The sequence below is a fragment of the Lutra lutra genome, chromosome 15 (genome assembly GCF_902655055.1).
Source record: "Lutra lutra chromosome 15, mLutLut1.2, whole genome shotgun sequence".
Lineage (NCBI taxonomy): Eukaryota > Metazoa > Chordata > Mammalia > Carnivora > Mustelidae > Lutra > Lutra lutra.
This window is the reverse complement of record NC_062292.1, coordinates 34,083,668-34,104,427: the sequence shown is the minus strand read 5'-3', so window position 1 is coordinate 34,104,427 and position 20,760 is coordinate 34,083,668. Positions and strand designations below refer to the sequence as shown.

The 20,760-nt window shown below is 44.3% G+C and overlaps 1 long non-coding RNA gene across 1 annotated transcript; it reads right to left on the bottom strand.

The window, feature by feature from the left end:
- Positions 1-5,943: 5,943 nt before the first annotated feature.
- LOC125086363 (uncharacterized) lies at positions 5,944-20,274 on the bottom strand. The gene is made up of 4 exons (XR_007123164.1): positions 19,610-20,274; positions 18,748-19,316; positions 7,040-7,136; positions 5,944-5,974 (listed from the first exon to the last, which is right to left on the bottom strand). It is a non-coding gene; the product is annotated as an uncharacterized LOC125086363 (long non-coding RNA).
- Positions 20,275-20,760: the final 486 nt, after the last annotated feature.

Here is a 20,760-nt window from a genome sequence, read left to right as displayed (position 1 = left end):
TACTTAGATTTACAGTGATTACTGATGTAGCTCAATTAACATTTACCTCTTTTTCAAGTTTGCAAAGGTTATACAGGTTGTTTCTTGTTTTGTTTTTTGTTATTTTTCTGTCATTTCAGTTTTTTATTTTATTTTTTAAAGATTTTTTTTTTTATTTGAGAGAGAGCTGGGGAGAGGGACAGAGTAGTGGGAGAAAGAATATCAGGCAGACTCCCCGCTGAGCATGTAGCCTAATGCAAGGCTCAACCTCATGATCCTGAGATCACTATGTGGGCCAAGACCAAGAGTTAAACACATAACCAACTGCGCCAGGTGCCTCTCTGCCATTTCAGTTTTAACTAAGTATTTTGCAGGATTCCATATTCTCTCCTCCTTTTGCATGTCAGTTATATCTCTTTTCAAAAAAAGTATTTTTAGCCGTTGCTCTATAGTTTGCAATATACATTTAGAACTCACGTAAGTCTACTTTCAAATATCACTATATCACCTCACTGGTAGCATTAAGTTCCTTCTAACAGGATTCCCCACTCCTCCTCTGTCTCTCACAGCGTTGCTGTGGTTCATTTCGTTAGTCATAACGAATCTGTAATCACCCCAGGCATTGTCACTAGTATTACTCTGAACACTTATCTATCAGATCAATTGAAAATAAGAAAAATAAAAGATTTTATTTTACCTTCATGTATTCCTTCTCTGATACTCATTCTTTCTTGTTATAGATTCAGTTTCTGACCTATCATTTTCCTTCTCTCTGAGAATATCTTTTAACATCTCTTTCAGAACAAGTCACCGGCAATGATTACCCTCAGCTTTTGTCTAAGAAAGCCTTTGCTTCTCCTTCACTTGTGAAGGAGAATTTCACTGGATGTAGACTTCTAGCTTGGTGGGGTTCTTTTCTTTCAACATTTTAATTATTTCGCTGCTCTTTTCTTCTTTGTGTGATTTCTGACATCTCCCTATTAATTCTTATCTTTGTTCTTCTACAAGAAGGTACTGCCACTCTTCTGGCATCTTTCAAGATTTTCTCTTTAGATTTTATTTTCTGAAGATTGAATGTAATATGCACAGGTATACCTTTTTTGATATTTATCCTACTTATGAGCTTCCTGGATCTGTGGTTTGGTACCTGTCATTAATTTTAGAGAAAATTCCTTGTCGTTATTACTTTAAATATTTTTACTTTAAATATTTAAATATTTCTCTCTTTCTTCTTCTGACATTCAATCATGCATGTTCCACTTTTTGTTCCACTGGATCAGTGTTTCTCAAAGTATATTCCCTAGACCAAGAGGTGTCAACCTCACTTGGAAATTTGTTAGAAATGCAATAATCAAGCCCCTCTCCAGCCCCAGCCCGCTGACTCAGAAACTCGGGGGTGGGAGGCCAGGAATGAAAGTTTAATCAAGCCCTCTGCATACTAAAGTTTGAGAATCACTATACCAAAGCAGGAAAATGAGCCCTAGGACATTCAAAAAGGCGTGATACAGAGAAAAGGAAAATATAACAACTGGAAATATTTAGTGTGTCTCAGAATTGTGCCCTTAATATTCTGCTTTATCTGTCAGTGGTATTCCTACTGAAGTCTTTCATGGCTTAAATAAGGCCTAAAGGAAAACATGGGACTAACTCCAAATGAACTGCCAGCCACTTTGCCTCCTTTAACTCTGTTCCCAGCCAGTGGCTCCCAAATCAAGCTGCATAGCTCCCTGAGAGCTCAGTTAAAATGAACTCTAGGCTGACAGATCCAGAATGTCCAAGGTTTGAAGCCCATAAGACTATTTTAACATGAGTCCCTGGGTATCCTGACTCAGCTAGTCCATGACCTGGCAGTAGGGGACCACTGCCAGAGCCCTGGAACTAGACCTATTGGCTGCTCTTCGTGAAAGCCCAGTGAGGCCCCCCTCTCCCAGCCAATCCTGATATACTGCGGCCATATTTAAACAGCCTGTGCTTTACCCTCTCTCCCTTCCTCTACCCCTCCTTTCTTCAGGTTGACCTGGAGTCTTTCACACCCTCAGAGATGGGCTCCAGAGCCAAGAGCTGAGTGCTAGGTTTCATGTGACACACCCACTCTCCTTTGATACCATCTGATACAGGGTGTAGCACTCCCAGTGACATGGGCTAAGTCACTGATCCCATTCCCACCAGGATGTAGCCCTTTCTTTTCCTTACACACACCCTCAACCACACTGAGGTCAGCCCATGGAAATGTGGCCCCACTCGTAAGTTCTAACTAGTTACCATAGTACCACAAGTTCCATAAAACCTGATCTTGCCCTAGACCCCAGTCAACAGCTAGGGGCTCTGCTTTTACGAGCTCTATATCTTAAGGCTGTTATCTGGCTCCATGCTCCAGCCCACACACTGTTACCTTGTTCTTTTCAAGAGACTGTGTATGAGGGCTGTGCTTCTGCCTGTTTACAAAGTATTCCAAACATTGGTCTTTCCAGATTCCTAAGACCCTCTCATCTGTTGGGACCCTGCCACTTTGCTGGTGCCAGTGGGCTCTGGGATTGTTCTGGGGGCCCCTGGGCATGGGCTGGGCTTTCTTGTCCAGATAGTTCCACATGTCAGTATGAGAGGAGAAACTGGACCTTGTGGACCCTGGCCTGTCCCTCCTGATGGACTCATTCTAAATCCCAAGACTCCAATCTTTCCTTCCTGCCAGGGCTGATGCTAAGGCAAGTGAGGCATCTAGGAGGTACTAACTCCCAGGGTCAGACAAGCACAAGGTCAGCAACTGAGAGCAACTCACCTCACCCTGGTCCCAGCCCTGCTTCCTGCTCCAGCTTGCTGTGAATGAATGCTCCAGGTACCAATGCAAGACTAAGAGTGGGACACAATCCCAAAGCTTCCATAAAGTTATTCAGCCAAAATTCATTATATAGCCCTAGCTTATAGGCACAAAGAAGGCAGAATCCCTGCCTGTAAGGAACTCAGCATAATAGGGAAAGGAAACACGTCAATGAGAAACGGTAACACAAGGCTGGTCAGGACAAGTGCTAAACAGAGGTATAGATGGAAGGGCAGAGGAGGTGGGATTAATTACAATGAGAGACAGAAGAGAAGCCTTCAGGAAGGAAGTATTTTTCCAGGGCCCTGGAAAATGTGTAGACTACATCTAGGGAGAGAAAGTGGGAAGGTAAATGCAGGTAGAAAACTGCACGAATCAAGGTGTGGTGTGCTCTGCACCTAGCAGGTGGCTGGCATCATCAGAGAGTTAGAGATTTGGAAAGAGCAACGGGAGACAAGGTCTGAAGGAAAGAGGACCAGGTGGTAGAGAGCCTTGAATAGCGTGTGAAAGAGTGCTGGCTTCCATCTCTGGGACATCCTGGAAGATTCTGGAGGCAGGGACAAAGTAATTAGAATCAGCATCACAAATCAAGAATCAGAAGTTGGGAGCAATGAACCAGATCCGCAGTGGGAGGGACACCTGGGTGGCTCAGTCAGTTAAGCATGGATGGAGCCCCACATCAGGTTCCTTGCTCAGTGGGGCATCTGCTTCCTCCTCTCCATCTGCTTCTCTCCCCACTCATCTTGCTCTTTCTCTCTCTCAAATAAGTAAATAAAATCTTAAAAAAAAAAAAAAAAGATCAGCATGGGAGAAGCAGTTGGGAAACTGTTAAGGACAGCTGCCAAGCAGTGTCTAATTTTCTAAGTCAAGTGCATCAAATGCCAGAGGCTGGAAAAGTGGGCCGCACCCGGGAGCCAGTCTTGACAGGCACCCATCAATTCCCAAGCATCAGCCAAACCACATAGCTCTGCAGAAAGGGAACCTAAAGCCACCAGCCCAGATGTTCTGCAGCACAGAAACATCCAGAGCTTCCTTTAGGACGTGGCACACAAGATGGGCCCACTAGGCTTTCTGGCCTGCTTCCTGGGGTGCACTCAAGCTGCTTTTTTAACTTGCTCCTGTAAGGAAGAAAATCTCCTCTTTCGAGTCAAGGAAGCAAAGCACCTACCTCATCTGGTTTGGGGGTTTGGGGATTAAGTGGCCCCATCTATCAGAACCCCTAAAGAAGAATGCCCAGGTAACCTGTAAGCTCCCTTCCTGCCCTGTCAGTCTGTGGTTTGGGGATTCCATGACTGTCAGAGGCAAACACTGCAGACTGGCTTTTGTAGGATTCCTTGCTGGAACAATTCCTGTGTGTCTACTACAAATGGACCCCTGTTGAAGGTTCACGTCTCTCAAACCCCCCCCAGCACTCCCAAGCCCAGCCACTGTCTTCTCTCATCTGGACCACTGTTAGAATCTTCTGCCTGGTCTTCCTGGTCTTAGTTTTGCCTTCATTTCTCATTCCACATTTCACAAGGAAGCCAGAGGAGAATTTCTAATGCACATCAATCTGCTCAAACCACGTCCCTGCTTAAAATCCTTCCTGTGGCATCAGTGATGCTCTCCAAGGGCTCAGTGGGCCTTTCCTGCCGCTGCACCGCGACCTCTCCAGCCCCGGCTCTCGCCAGCCCTCCCTCAAGCCCTAAGCCCAGCAATTCCAGTCCCCAAACACCCAAACTCGCACCCACCTCTGGGCCTCTGCACAGACGGCTCTCAGCTGTCCTTGCCTCGGACAGCACCGGCCACTAGGAAAAGGGCAGGAGAGTACAAGCCCACTTATGCCATCTCACGTTTTCTAGCAGCACAATGGAAAAAGTGGAAAGAAATGGGTAATCTTATCATTAACAATGTGTTTTATTTAACACGTTCTATCCAAAATGTTATCACTTCAGCACCTAATTAACAATTAAAATATTGAGATCATTTACATTCTTTTTTCAAAGTCTTCAAAATCTCATGTGTATTTTAAACTTACAGCGCTGATCCATCTGGACTTGCCATCTCTTCAAGTGCTCAACAGCCACGTACGGCGAGTGGCTACCATATTGGTTGGCACCGGCCAAGCACATTCTGCTTCAGCTCCACGCAGGACTCCATGCCCATTGTTCAGGCCCCAGTGGACAGAAAGGGCACTACCTCTTGTCACCAGGTGCTCTCCTCAGTGCTCCCAGCCTCTGTTGTAACTCTCATCTCAGTTGCTAAAGCCTGTATTCCAATCTGAATCCAGACCATAGGCTCCATGTGGGCAAGGACCATGTTGGTCTTGTCTGCCATTAAACTCCAACGCTGAGCCCAGTAGCAAACACAGGCCATGTGTACCACACCAGTGTCTGCTGAAGGAAGAAGCATGATCTCATGTGTCCTCTCCCATCACTGGGAGATACTGAGATGCTTTCAACATTCCTTTGAAGATTCCTTCTTGCCTCACCCTCCCTTTCTCCACCATCCACATGTACACACATGTGCACACACAACACACGCTCAAACACCTTCACACTGAAAAACACTCTTGTTCTCTAACACATATACACTCAAACCCTCCCATGTGTGCACTCACCGTACACTGGAACTCTCTCACACAGCCTCACACTCACAACTGAGACATGCTCGTGCCTACATGCGTGCACACACTCACACGCATGTACACCTGCACACACTCAAGCATACACACACACGCTCACACATAACTTGCATTCACACACATTGCAGAGGTTGATGGGAGGACCAGAGAGGTCTTTCATTTGCTTGAGGTCAAACAGCACAACTGAGGAAGACCTGGAACTAATTCCCAAGGTGACCGTTCCCAGCAGGCAACCATGCTGCCTTTCCCTGGGCAGGCAGGACCACACAAGGAAAAAATGTGTCCGGGCGCATGAGTAACGACTCCTGTCTGCCACCAGCCAGCAGCTGATGGCAGAACCAACAGTGAATTAAGTGCATTCCTGGGCTCGCATGCTGTTAGGACAGGGCTCCCCCGGCTGCCTCAGAGAGAGTCATTGCTGATCCCCAGGGCAGGCAGAGCTTTGCTGACACAGCAGCAGGGGAATTCGTGGGCACTAGAGAGGTTCCGGTACCTCATCGTCCCAGAAGAGCAGTGGGCGGGACATCTCCACAAGAAATCAGTTCACCCCTCGTCTCCTTGAAAGGAAGCAAGACACGCAGGCTGAGTGCGGGAAGCTATAGATACTGCCCTAAAGCAGTGGTCTTAAAACTAAACACACACAGTTGTACTGTGTGACCCAAGCAATTAGAAATCATCTCTGAGCCTTCCACCAACCTCTGCAATGTGTGTGACTTAGTGACTGTAGGTGCGTACAGACGTGAGTACACGAGTGTGGGAGCGAGCATGGGGCTGTGTGGATGCCATGTACGTTTCCGCAGGGAGATTTGCTGAGTGTATGTAAGGGTGAGGGGTGTGTGAAGGTGCATGCTGTGGGAGTCTCTGAGTGCATATATGCATGTGAGTGCAAGAATACAAGTGTGAAGGTGTATGAGCGTGGGAGTACCTGGTGAGTGTGAGCTTGTGAGTGTGTGTGAGTGCATGGGTGTGGGTGTGGGGTATAGATGGTGGACAGAGATGTTCCATACAGTAGAACTTTCCAAGGGGATTGCGGACGGTGTTAATTTAAGAAGTTCAGGCTCTCAAATCCCACCCAGGCTACTTTCTGGTGTCATATGGGTTTCCTTTTCTCCCTCTGCCCCCTCTTAACTGCCCTTGTCCCATGTTACAAGAGAAAGATGTTTCCCTTCCTCTTTCCAACCTTACTATGGTATACTCTCCTAGGATGTAAAATCCTTCAGGGTGCCAAACAAAAAGGACAATTAAAAATACTGTTTTGGGGCACTTAGGTGGCTTAGTCAGTTAGGTGTCGGCCTTGGTTCAGGTCATGATCTCAGGGTCATGGGATTGAGCCCCATGTAAAGCTCCCTGCTCAGCAGAGGACCTGTTTTCCCCTCTCCCTCTGCCCCTTCTCCCCAACTCATACAGGCTCTCTTTCTCCCTCTGTCTCTCAAATTAATAAATAAAACCACTATAAAAAATTTTTAAAATTATTTTGGGGTGAGTCTCCCTATTGATGACTTAGGGTGCAATTAGCCCACTTCGGGACTTCCACTCCTTTCCTGTTTTACCCCTTCTTTAGTTAGGAGAAAGCCACAACCTTAGTTAATTGGCTTTCATAGAAGTGGTCTTTAATACATTACAGAGTACGGGCAGTGGGCCTGGTGGTAATTTTCTGGTAAGGATGTCATGTCTGCATTCCTCAAGTCCTGTCAAAGAATTCATTGCTTCTGACAGGGTCTGGGGAGAAGAGAGAAAAGAAAACACTGTAAGGAATAATAAAGACTAAAAATGCCTCCCCATGTTAAACATAAGCAATCCTTTTCAGCTCTTCTCAATATGCAACCCTAGAAGGAACAAAAAAAAAGAAAAAAAGAAAAAGAAAAATTTCAACAGTCAAACGAAGATGGGTTTGCTAATTCTTTTAAACACAACTGAAATGTTTTTAGGGGCTACTAAATTTGACAAGTTGTACTGAATAAAACCCACGGATAAAAATTTTATGTGATTACTTTTGAATGCAATATGCATTATTCAATAGGTAGTTAAAATCTATTTTATCAAATAATGAGGTATGTATTCCAATTACAATCAATCCTGCAACTATTTTATCTCAAGAAATGATTAAAATTTTTTTCCTCCTACACCTCCTATTAATCAAAAAAGCAAACTAAATATTAACTGCTAGAAACATTTATTGTCAGCAGTATATACCTTTCTCTTTCGTGAATATGTGGGAAAGCTTATCTCGATGTCTAATGAAATTAAAGGAGTTAGTTCTGTGTTTTCATACAAGGTTCTTATTTGATTATTCCCAAAAGTCAACTCCAAGATTTAGTACACACATGTTGCACATTCGCCTAAAAATGACATATCTTTTATCATGTTTTTTGTTCCATAAACAGCTTACAATTCGGGCTGTATGTAACATTGAATTATGGAAACTAAGTGATGAGAAACATAGATTTATTCTTGCTTTTGTAACTTGTCATAAAATAGATTAATTATATCTTTCATGATTTTAATCTTGACTGCTTCTAGTAATCTTTTTTATAAGATTAGAAGTAATCCTTCTTATGGTGGTTTTCATAATATTCCTCAAAATACACTGTCACGTTGATCTAAATTAAAAATTTAAGTCGGACTTTTTCATAGAGAAGTCGGTCTGATTTGCAAACTGGTTCGACAAGGAAGGCTGGCTTTGCTAAATGGATTATGCACAGACATTTTCCATAAATTGAATGAGCTAAATCTGAGTTCTAAGATTTGACAAAAAGATACTTAAGCATGTAATAAAATAAAAGCATTTTATTTTTTTTAATGCCTTGGGAAAGTGGATTGAAATTAACACTATTTTAATTTTCCAACCCTTTCTTCATAAATTGGATTAGACAAGGTGAAAACATAAAAAATGCAATTAATGGTCTCCGAATACATTTTACAAAAGGCTTTTTGGATATTCCAGAAATTGAGAAAGTGGACGGTTCTAATGATGGATAACAGATCCTTTAGGAGATATTTTTCTCTTTCAACAAAATTGAAGGAAAAAAATCATTTTTTATGATGGGCCACTGTGTGATCTGGGGCACTGAACCCAAAGGTAGTTCAAATAATTAGTAAAGTTATCACAATAGAACATTCTGTGTTCCTATCAGTTTGTTCAGGTAAGATTGGTCACTGTTCACATCTATAAAAACAAAACAGGTAAGTTTTCCAAAAAGAATAGATGTGATGTTGGACACTTCCTTATTCTATAGTAAGTGATATTTATTATCTAATTGGGAGGATCATCTTAATTTCTTGAGAAATATAGTCCCAATACATTTTTTCTATTTAATTTAGTATTTTTAAATGTTATATTTGTTATTTTGATTATTTATATACTTATAATAATTATAATGATCAAACATTCAAGAAGTAATTTTAACATCTGAACCATATGGAAATGTTTTAATATTAACATTTCTCATTATATACAACATTGTGTGTGTACATACACTACTGAATTACACTACTAGAAATAGTTAAGATGGAAGGGCATCTGAATGGCTATTGGTAGAACATGCAACTCTTGATCTCAGGGTGGTGAGTTCAAGCCCGACCTTGGGTATGGAGCCAAATGAAAAAAAAAATCGTTAGAATGATAAATTTTGTTACGTGTTTTTTTTACCATAGTTAAAAATATTTTTTAATTTTCTGATATACAGACATTTAAGAAGAGCTAACACCTATTCTTTTTAAACTGTTTCATAAAATAGAAATGGCAGGAGACTTCCAAACTCATTCTACAAAACCAGCCTTACTTTGATTCCAAAACCAGACAATGATCCCACTAAAAAAGAGAATTATAGGCTAATATCTCAGATGAATACAGATGCAAAAATTCTCAATAAAATACTAGCAAACTGAATTCAATAGCACATTAAAGAATCATTCACCATGATCAAGTGAGATTCATTTCTGGGCTGCAGGGGTGGTTCAATATTCACAATCATTCAATGTGATACGCCACATTAATAAAAGAAAGGATAAGAACCATATGATCCTATCCATAGATGCAGAAAAAGCATTTGACAAAATACAGCATCCTTTCTTGATATAAACCCTCAACAAAGTAGGGACAGATGAAACATACCTCAAGAGCATAAAGGCCATACATAAAAGCCTGACAGCTAATGTCATCCTCAGCAGGGAAACCTGAGAGTCTTTTCCTTACAGTTAGGAATAAGACAAGGATATCCACTCTAACCATTAATATTCAATGTAGTACTGGAAGTCTTAGCCTCAGCAATCAGACAACAAAAAGAAATAAAAGGCATCCAAAACAGCAAGGAAGAAGTCAAACTTTCACTATTTGCAGACAACATGATACTCTATGTAGAAAACCCAAAAGACTTCATCAAAATATTGTGAGAACTAATAGATGAATTCAGCAAAGTTGCAGGATATAAAATCAATGTGCAGAAATCTGTTGCATTTCTATACACCAATAATGAAGCAGCAGAATGAGAAAACAAGGAATCAATCCCATTTACAACTGAGTCAGAAACAGTAAGATATTTAGGAATTAAACTAAACAAAGGGGTAAAAGATCTATACTCTGAAAACTATTGAACACTTATGAAAGAAATTGAAAAGGACACAAAGAAATGGAAAAGCATTCAATGTTTGTGGATTAGAAGAACAATTATTGTTAAAATGTCTATATTACCCAAAGCCATCTACACATTTAATGTAATTCCTGTCACAAGATCACCAGCATTTTTCACAGAACTAGAACAAACAATCCTAAAATTTGTGTGGAACCACAAGATTCTAAATAGCCAAAGCAATTCTGAAAAAGAAAAACAAAACTGGAAGCATCCCAATTCCAGACTTCAAGCTCTATTACAAAGCTGTAATCATCAAGACAGCATGGTACTGGCACAAAAACACACATATCAATGGAACAGAATAAAGACTCAGAAATGGACCCTCAACTCTACGGCCAACTAATCTTCGACAAAGCAGGAAAAAATATCTAACAGAAAAAAGACTCTTCAACAAATGGTCCTGGGAAAATTGGACAGTGACATGAAAAAGAATGGAACTGGACCATGAATAAACACTTTCTAAAAGAAGACATCCAGACATATTATAGACACATGAAATATGTTCAGTATCACTCGGCATCAGGGAAATACCAATCAAAACTGTGATGAGACCACCTCACACCTGTCAGAATGGCTAAAATTAACATAAGAAATAACAGTTGTTGGCAAGGATATGGAGAAAGGGGAACCCTCTTGCACTGTTAGTGGGAATGCAAACTGGTGCAGCCACTCTGGAAAACATCTTGAAGTTTCCTCAAAAAATTAAAAATAGAACTATCCTACAATCCAGCAATTGTACTACTAGGTATTTACCCAAAGGATACAGAAATACAGATCTGAAGGGGTACACACACCCTGGAGCTTACAGCAGCATCATCAATGACAACCAAACTATGGACAGAGCCAAGTGTCCACTGACTGATGAGTGGATGAAGATGTGGTGTGTGGGGTGTGTGTGTGTGTGTGTGTGTGTGTGTGTGTGTGTGTGTGTGTGTAATGGCATATTACTCAGCCATCAAAAGAACGAAATCTTGCCATTTGCAACAATATGGATGGAGCTAAGTGTATTGTGCTAAGTGAAATAAGTCAGAGAAAGACAAATACCGTAAGATCTCACTCATATGTGGAATTTAAGAAAGAAAACAGATGAACGTATGGGAAGGGGGGAAAGAAAAAAAGGGAAGAGGGAAACAAGCCATAAGAGACTCTTAACCATAGAGAATAAACTAAGGGTTGATGGGGGAGCAGGCTAGATGGGTGATGGTTATGAAGGAGGGTGCTTACCGTGATGAGCACTGGGTGTTGTTTGTAAGTGATGAATCACTGAATTCTACTCTAAAAACCAATATTGCACTGTATGTTATCCAAAATTTAAATTAAAAAAAACTTCTGAGGGGCGCCTAGGTGGCTCAGTGGGTTAAGCCGCTGCCTTCGGCTCAGGTCACGATCTCAGGGTCCTGGGATCGAGTCCCACATCGGGCTCTCTGCTCAAGCAGGGAGCCTGCTTCCCTCTCTCTCTCTCTGCCTGCCTCTCTGTCTACTTGTGATCTCTGTCTGTCAAATAAATAAATAAAATCTTAAAAAAAAACAAATTCTGGGTATTTACATAATATTATATATTGCATACATAATATAATTTCATGAGTAATATTTAGAAAATGCATAGTTGGTGACTTTCAAGAACTATCAAACATAAAAACATACAATATGAGAATAATGTAGTAGCATCTCTCTGTGAGAGAAGAGAAAGATGAGTTTAAAAAAGAGAATGAAATAAAATCTCCTGATGTTAAAGAAACAGTTTGCTCATACACTTTTTAACTGGATGATGATGGATATCAAATCACGGTGGTTTCTGGATTCCACTGAATACATTTAACAAAGGATAATGGTTTCACTTTAGAGAGTCAATATTTATAACACCCTGAAATTACATCTTGAAATGATTTCAACTTAGGGAGAAAACTGTAGATGTTAACTTAAGGGTGCTTGAGGGGCTGCCTAGGTTTTAGGATATGGTGGGAGGCAAGTGAACACATCTGCAGAGCACTCACTGCCTTTGCCAAGGGTGGGGCGGGGGTGGGGGGCATCCTGACCTCAGCAGCCACCCTGGGGCTACCTGGGGCTTGTGTTCTTCTATGCTTGTTCTCCCCAGCTTGTTCCTGAAAGGCATTTCTTTCTCCTGGAGAAATCCGTGACCTTGTTGGCCAAAGTTTTCAAAGGCATGGGACCTTATTTAGCTCTATCCACTCACTCTACGTTATAACAGCCTTTCTATTAAACAGGAAACACAGTTGGGCCAGTTTGGTTTTTTTTTTTTTAATGCATGGATTGGATTGTTCCTTTAGGAAAGAGAGGAGATGGGGCCTGTTTATATATTGGACATCTGCTATGTGCCAGACACTGTGCAGGGTGCTTTGCAGACATCATCTCATTTTTTAATGAGAATAATTAAAGTTATCCTACATGGTGGTGATGGTTGTTGTTGTTGTTGTTGTTGTTACTATTATTACTATTATATTGACCTCTAAGTAGCAGACACTGACCTGTAATCTTCACATTAGTGATGTTAATGAATTTTTACAATAACCCTATCAAGGCAGGAATTATGCTCATTCCCATTGTACAGATGAGAAAAATGAAATGCAAATAAATCTTGCAAAGTTAAACAGCCAGTAAGTAAGGTCTAATCATGATGCCAAAGTCCATACTTTTGACCTCAAGCCACACCCACTTAAAATGAAGCTCTCAGAGTTTAAACAACTGGGCGAGATCATAACTGGTACGTACCAGAGGAGTCTGATTCATTCATTCTCTATTTTGTTCCAGAAAAGAATCAAAGGACTGCCAGCTATCTACAAATATTCACATTTATCTAGAACTCTCCAAGTCCATTATTAGCCTTGCTTCTTTGCCAATCTTATAAAGTGGACAGAATTGATTTTTTTATTATAATTATTTATTATAATTGATTATATTATTATAATTACATAATTACTATCCCTCCCCCGTTTTTGTAAATGAGGAAACTAAAACGCTCAGAATCTCTTCTGACTTGCCCAGCCCCGTCAACGTTTTCCAAAGTCCTGATCCTCTAGAGTACTTATGACAGCTATGGGAAGGAAGCCAAGGCAGCTGGTGTGACACCAGGCCCCACAAAGCACACAGGGCTTCCACACCTGGGTCAGAGTAGGAAGCTCCTAACACTCTTTCTTTCACACTCTTGGAAATCCCTGAAGGCAAGGGCTCATAACTGACATGCCCCATCAGGTGGGGACCTCTTTGGCCACAGTCTCATTCAGGGTTCTAAGCAGAAATCCTTTGGGCCTGGCCCCCAGCAGAGAGAAGGTGATGCCTGCAGGTCTTGAGGAAATAGTGTGCAGGGCTCACTCCTCACTGCCATTCCCTGAATAAGGCTACTTGTTGCTTCACAAAAGAAAGGTCTTCATCGCACTTAGCAAAAGGGGCTTTTCTTTTTTTACTGATTTTGCCCTAGGCAATGGTTGGGGGGGCACATTTGAACCTAATATAACACTTGTAAAAATCCAAACAGTGCTTTGACTCTGAGAGAAGCAGAGCTCTGAGGGATCCTGCTAACACTGAGAGAAAGGGGACAAGAGACAGGCCAGCTGGAGCTGGGCCTCCATCCACAGGGACCCTCCTCTCCAGTTTCCTGCTGGGACTCCCACAATTCCCCTGCTATTCCATTCCCCTGTCCCCGAAAATGGTATACTGCAGTGAGAAATAAATGGTCTCTTAGTGGTGGGGTTTGATATTTTTTAAAGGATTAGAGGGGAAGAAATAGCTTTTGTTTTCTTCTTTCCCAGTTGGCTAAACATGACATCCGACCCACAGGCTCAGGAAACAACCTGACTCGCAGTGTGAGCCGTTAGACAAGACAACAGCCTGGGGTATTCTCTCATGGAATGGGGGAAGCCCAGGCTGTCTTTTCTCCTAAAATCCACGGCAATCATCAGAAAACAGCAGCTGTCAAAATCTCCTCCTGCCCCCAATGGGGTTGCGGAGCCACTGCAATCTTTATTTAATTGGTTTATGACTCTTAGAACACAATACCAGCCTCCGTCTCATTGTGCCTCACTAGCTAACCAGGCCTGGGTTTTGTAAATATGTTTAATTAAGCTCCAAAAGCCATGAGCATTCTGTCTTCTTGGTTACACTCTTCCACCAGGCCAGACACGAGCCAGAACTGAAATAAATACATGGCGGTGCTTCCCTGTCCATCGGCTCCCACTAGGGGGTGATGATGCTAGAGCAGGACGGTTCTGAGGGAAGAAACGTCCTCCAACTCATCGGAGGTTTCGTGCTCCCATGACTAGAGGGTGGCTTTCCTGTGAAGAAATGTGAATTAAGAGCTCTAAAGGGAGAAGAAATAAAAGGATATCATTCAAATTTTTATATACAAATCGTTCCTTCTTCCAGCCACCCACCTTGTCTGGAATGAGACCTGCCTACCAAAAGGAGCAGCCCTTCTCTATGATTCTTTGAACTCCTAGACATAATGCCCCCAACCTTGGGGAGGAGGGAAACCTAAAGCCTGGAGAAGGTGGAAATGTCCAGGGGTAGGTCTAGGAAAGAAATGCACTCCTGTCTATTCCACAACATCATTCTAACAGCTGTGTGCACATCTGTCTCACCCAATAAACTCAATGATAGCAGGCTGTGACTAGTATCTAGCTCAGTGCAGGGCAAATACTAGGCAATAAGTTTTTAAAGGTGCAAAGTAAGATAGGCAGGCAGGAAGGAGAAAGGGAAGGAGAGAGGAAAGAAAGAAAAGAAGGATAGGAGGGAGGGAGGGGGCAAAACAGGGAGGAGAAGCAGGGGAGTAAATGAGGAACTGGGTGAGCAGATGGGTGGATGGATGGGTGGAGGGATGGATGGATGGATGGATGGATGGATGGATGATGGATGGATGGATAATGTAATAGGGACTCCACTCACTATTACACAGACCCTATGGTTCAAGAAAGCCAAGCGCTGGTTTTCTTTCTCAGGTTGTTCTTTCACTGAAAGAGTGTCTTTCCTGGGAGGGTCCCCAGAAAGCATGGTCAGGGACAGGTTCTGTAAAGTCTGCACAACACACCACCCAAACAGTGTCAGCGGGAAGAAAAAAACTCCTAGTCTGTCTACCAGTTGTTTTGAAGACAAGATGCTAAACAACTCACTGCTTAGACTATAGAGGTCATCTTTATTTATTCAACTATTTTGTTTTTGTTGAATTGTGTCCACAGGGCACTAAGCACCCAGAGTAAACAAAACTGCAAAATTAAATCTACCATCTGGACATTTCTAAACATCTGGATATTTGGCATCATGGTGACCCCAACTCATTGTCTTATAACCATGTACTTATAGCCCAGAGCAGCAGTAGGGCGAAGGAAGAAGCATAAAGAAGGGTGTTTAGAATGATCATACATTCTAGAATGTGTAAGCATCCAGATTTCAGATACTCTGACCCACTGTCAGGCTGTATTCCAACTTTTAATTTGAAAAAATATGGTCATGCTAGATACAGGGGTAAAGGAGAGGGTACAAGGGGAAAGGAGGAGAAAGAGGAAGAAAAGACAGGGAAGGAAAGAGAGCAAGGGAGGAAGGGAGCTGCTTGGGGACACATCTCTGAACAGTGAGACAGGGGCAGCTAGAGACATGCAAGGTGCCACATGGCATTTCTGAGTGCCATGACCTCTAAGACCAGCTGGGGCTGTCCTCCTCACCCCAACCCAAGACCCAGATAGAAACAGCCTGAGCAACAGCTTCTCTGGCGGTTTATGTTACATCAGTTTTAGCAACATCCTGCTTTTCCTCACTCCAGCGATGTGAACAGGAAAGGGAGAGTGAATCTCCCCATTCTACAGAGAAGGGAACTAAGACCTGGGAGGGAAGAGAAGCTATTCAGGGATGAATTTGAAGAGAGAAAGCCCTTGAAAGAGGAAGCTCCATGCTGCTGGGGACCCTTTCCCGAGGGAGAAGTGCAGAAAAGTCTTAATGAAAGTCATCATTTCCCGGGCGCCACATACACATCAAAGAACGAGGCGGAGGACAGGGCAGGCTGGAGCTGCTTGGGAACCGGAGATTGGCACCACTGCAGACATGACCCCCTGCATACAGCCGCACAGCCACGCATATGCACACACATGCTATATGTCTTTAAGATTCGTTTTAAACCGTAAGGAGAAACCGATCCTCTCCGCAGGCCCTCCCCCACTGGCCTGCCAGCCTCGCAGCCCCTCTCCGCTGTTGCAGGCTTTCTGCTGTGTGTTTCTGTTTGCTGTACTGGGTGATTGATTATAGGAGAGCAAATTAGCTCCCACTGCTTTTAAGATGCATTTTCTCTCTTAAAGAGAAGATGGTGTAAGCAATACTTCTCTCTCCCCACTGCCTGCCCTGGCCCTGGGCTGCTGTCACTGCTGCTTTAGAAGGGCACCCGCGGACCGGAGGAGGAGCACAGGCTCCCAGAGGCCTTGGCTGCTCCAGTGTGACTCAGTCCTGTACCCACTCTGCCCCAGCCCCCAGTCGCCTCTTCCTAGCCCCAGGGTATCTCTCTGATTACTCCAGGCTATTTTTACCTCTCTCTGTACCAATACATATGAATGCGGCTGCCTAGCACTGCTGGATGAATGAACATACCAATGATGAAGTATAAAGTCTAAGGTCTCAACTTAATCAAATAAATTCTCTCTCTGTCTCTCTCTTCCCTCTCCTCCCCACCCCCAACCTCTAGCTATGGCTCTTGTCACTCAGTGTGTAGTCCCCAAATCAGAAGCATCAGCAATCACCTGGGAACAAGGTTCCCAGGTGAACTATACCCAGAATAAGCTTGGAGAAGCGCTGCTGTGTGGTCCCACGCAGAGGCAGGAAGGTAGACAAGATGACCCCATAAGGCCCCTCGCTGCTTTATATATGTCTTGCAAATCAAAGAGGTATCAGATTCATATGGTTATGGAAGGCTTAACTCAGGATCTTTACAGAACCAGAGTGCTGGCCTGGGACAAGGAAGGTAGAATTCAACTCTTCCTTCCTCTCTGTCTGTCTCTTCCTGCTGTTCTGCTTCTCTCCAGAGGTCCCAGCATGGCTTTGCTCTAACTAATTGCCAACAGTTGGCTGTAGCTACATTCGTTATTCAAAAAGCCTCATTAATCTCCTAATGCCAGTGTAGCCATGTCTGCTGATGGTGCCTCTCACCTCCCAGCACCTAGGTCCCAGTGGGGCACCCTGGGTCCCTCTGGCAGCACAGCAGTAGGAAACAGCTTCCTTCTCAGAAGGCTAAGCCAGTGTCTAGGAACACGGAGCCAGGCTGATTTAGAACCTGGTTAAGCCCTGCCCCTGGTTGGAGTAGTTGTAAGGAGCAGTGCAAGAATGGGTTCTAGTTACCTGGGGGAGGGTTACCTGGGACCTCTTAGATGTGCAGAGCTGCCTTCTCTCAGCCAGATTCAGGAATCGGTCCCCTTTTTCTCTTGGGTATAGGAATGGGCTCTTGGAAAACCCTGCAGTGTGTTTGCAGCCATGGAAGAGATACATTCTAGAAAGCTCATGAGGAAGACGTCCTGAAAAACTTTGGAACCTCTTGCTAAGGTCTGAGTTAGAGGCTCAAATGTGCACTTTTTCTATGGTTTGGAGAACATGATTTAAATGTTTTCCTGCCTTTCTCCTCTAAGTTCTGCTCCTGTGGACTTGTCCTTCCAAGACTATACATTCTTACGGGAAGGGATATATTGTGTCTTTCACACCTACCCCGTTTCCTAGTACCCGGCCCTGCGAAGCCATCAGCTACCCACTTAGACCCATGCCTTGATACAGGTAAAGAGACAGTGAAGGAAGAGGGCAAGAAGGAAGAAAAATAGGGAAGGAAAGAGGGCACGTGAGAAGGGGAGCTGGTCGGGCACACATCTCCGAACAGCAACAGTATGATGAATAAGACCATTAATGAAGGCTGACGCCACTGCACCCCCCTAGCTGCTCAGGGACTGGTCAGACAGGTGAGTGCCCCACTAGCCGGAGGGCAGAGGTGGCAGAGCTTCTAATAACCTTTTAATAAGGAATTTTTCAGACAGAAAATCTCAAAGAATTATAGAGGAAACGCTAGTTGTCTAACACAGGTGGTGGGCATGTAGGCATCCATCTTTTTGCTGTTTTTGTTCTTCAAATGAACCGACCCTCTGGCCTTCTGTCATTTCCAACAGTACTGTCAAAGCCCATGTGAGCAGTCTTTTCCCAAAAGGAAGCAGAGCGGTTGTTAAAGCAATACTGCCCTCTGCTGGCCACAGGCTACCACTTCTCTGGGACGGCTCTGCCTGGCGAAAGAGGAAGGCAGGATCAGACTTGGGCCGGCCTTTGCTGTGTCCCTCCTGTGTCTACCCTTGGCCTAGGCGCCCCGGGATGGTGGTGGGACCCACCCCGACACAGCAGTGGGCACCAGGACTGACATCCAGCTAAGCTCAGACAACTAAACCTTGTATCAGGGCAAACAATGCCTTTGCGTCTTCATTTTTCTCTACGACCACTTCCTGAGTATGTGCTTATGTGAAGCCCAGAGCCAGGGCTGTGCGTGGGGCAAAGCTACCTAGCCCCAGGCTGTGGATACCTAATGTGGCTGCTCGGAGCCTCCTGTTCCTCCTTGGTGAAATAGGGATCATCAGTCTCTTTGTTTCCTGGGGGAAGGAAGGGCTCTAAAGCAGAGTGAGAAGAAGTGCAATAAACCCAGTGCTTTCAGACACACCTGAAAAGAACCAGAAGGCACTCACCTTCTTAAAGCAACAGGGAACCCATTTCCAGGTGATTTGTTGACATCAGGCAGATACCCGAGGCCTTGACATGTTCGATGCTCACCATTCTGAGGTAGCTGGGGCTTAAGTATCTCGACCAATGGAAAGGTGTAAAGCAGAACGGATCATCCCAAGCAGTGGCCGCCCATGGGGGCAAAGTCCCCGTGTGCCTGGGGGGAGAAAGCATTCGGGATAGGTTAGAGCATGGCTCTCAAACTTGACCTGTGTCAGAATCTCCTGGGGAGCTGTTAAAACCCAGATTGCTAGCCCCACCCTCAGTCTCTGACTCGCTGTGTGTGGTGCGGAGCCTGAGAATCTGCATTTCTAACAGTCCCCGAGCAAGGGGACCAGACCGAGAACGACTGGACTCAGCTGTGCTGTGGTGACAACTCCTGGATTTCAGGGGCTTCACACCACAAAAGTTCATTTCTTGTTCATGCCACGTATGGAGAAAGAGTCAGTGTGGTCATGCTCCACGCAGTCGCTGCAGGGCCCAGGCTAACCGGAGTCCCCGCCATCTTGTAGCTGCATCTTCGATAGCCTCCGACCTGCACAGCCATTGTGATAAAGGAAGAGAAAGTGAAGAATCATATTTGGGCTTTTAACTGCTCAGCCCCGAAGTGACAACAGAAATCATGTTCATTCACATTTTATCGACCATAACGCCTCACGAGGCCCTGTGCATGTTCCGGGTAGAAGGCCTCTGTGTCCCTATGAGGGCAGGTGAACTGGGTGTTGTTGACCCTTCGTGCTGACAGACGCACCACCCAAGCATCTCCCCTTCCACTCCTGAGAACACAGGCAGTCAAGAACAAAGACTGTGCTGGTTCCTGGGACATACTCTCCATCTGTTCCATGCAGTCGCAGAGTGATGATGGCGGTGGTGGGAGACAACTGCGGGGCCCTCCCAGGCACCAGGAACTCTTCTCAGTGCTTTTGTGTCTTAACTCACTTGTCCCTCAGGAGAATCCTCTATGGTGAGCACCACTGATATTCCCACTCTACAAATAAGGAAACTGAGACAAAGGGTGGTTATGAGGCTTTCCCAGTTCATACAGGTAGTAAGAGACACCCCAGGTAGTAAGAGTCACCCGGCCACCCCAACTCGAGAGTCCGTGCTTTAATGACTATCTGATCCATCACTGTGCGGTTCGCTTTATTTCTGAAAAGACAGTAGGGGAGGCTGCAGTGAGAAGACCTGGCTTCTGGATAAGTCTAGACCTAACTATTCTAATCTAAACAGCTCTGCAGAGACCATCCCTGCCCAAGCAGCTCTCCTGATACACAAAGGAGTTGGCTCGAGCCAATTATGTGGAAATGGGGTCCAGTTCCAACAGGGGGTGTTCAAAGGCCCTCGCTGGTGCCCCACAGCGGCTAGAAGACCAAGCAGGTTGTGTCTGGTCCCCTAAAGGAACACAATCTTCCCAGTAATTGGCCAGAGAGCAGGAGGATGGAACAAGACATTTTTCCACTTTTCTCTTAGAATTGCCTCCCAGATCATACACGTCCTCCTTAAACGGGACCCCAGGCCCTCCTTACCCTGCTTTCCTTTCCCCCTCCACCCGCCGGCCGCTCCCCTTGGCCCCGCTCTGTAGGGAGAGACGCTTCAAGCTGCAGTGTCCCCACCCCAAGATCTGGGCATCTCTTCTCACTATACTCCGGTGGGCGAGGGCAGGTTCTCACTTGACAATCCTACGAGGAGGCTTTAAGTCTTAGCGTAACTGAGACACAGTGGCAGTGAGTAATGACTGAATCCCTCCAGTTAGAGCATCTACATGGAAAGTAAGTCTTTCTACCACAGACAGTGAGGCGCTCAAAATGTTTGTGGGTTAATGCAAATAAAAACTATTTATTCTGTTGTATCAAATCTTCCCCCTCCCACCACTCCACAAGAAACTGGGAAAGGAGGAGTTAGAAAAAAATATACTTGGAAGGGGGGAGAGGAAAGTCCTATCCGGACACCTTGGATTCAATGAGTTTGGTTTTTAATTC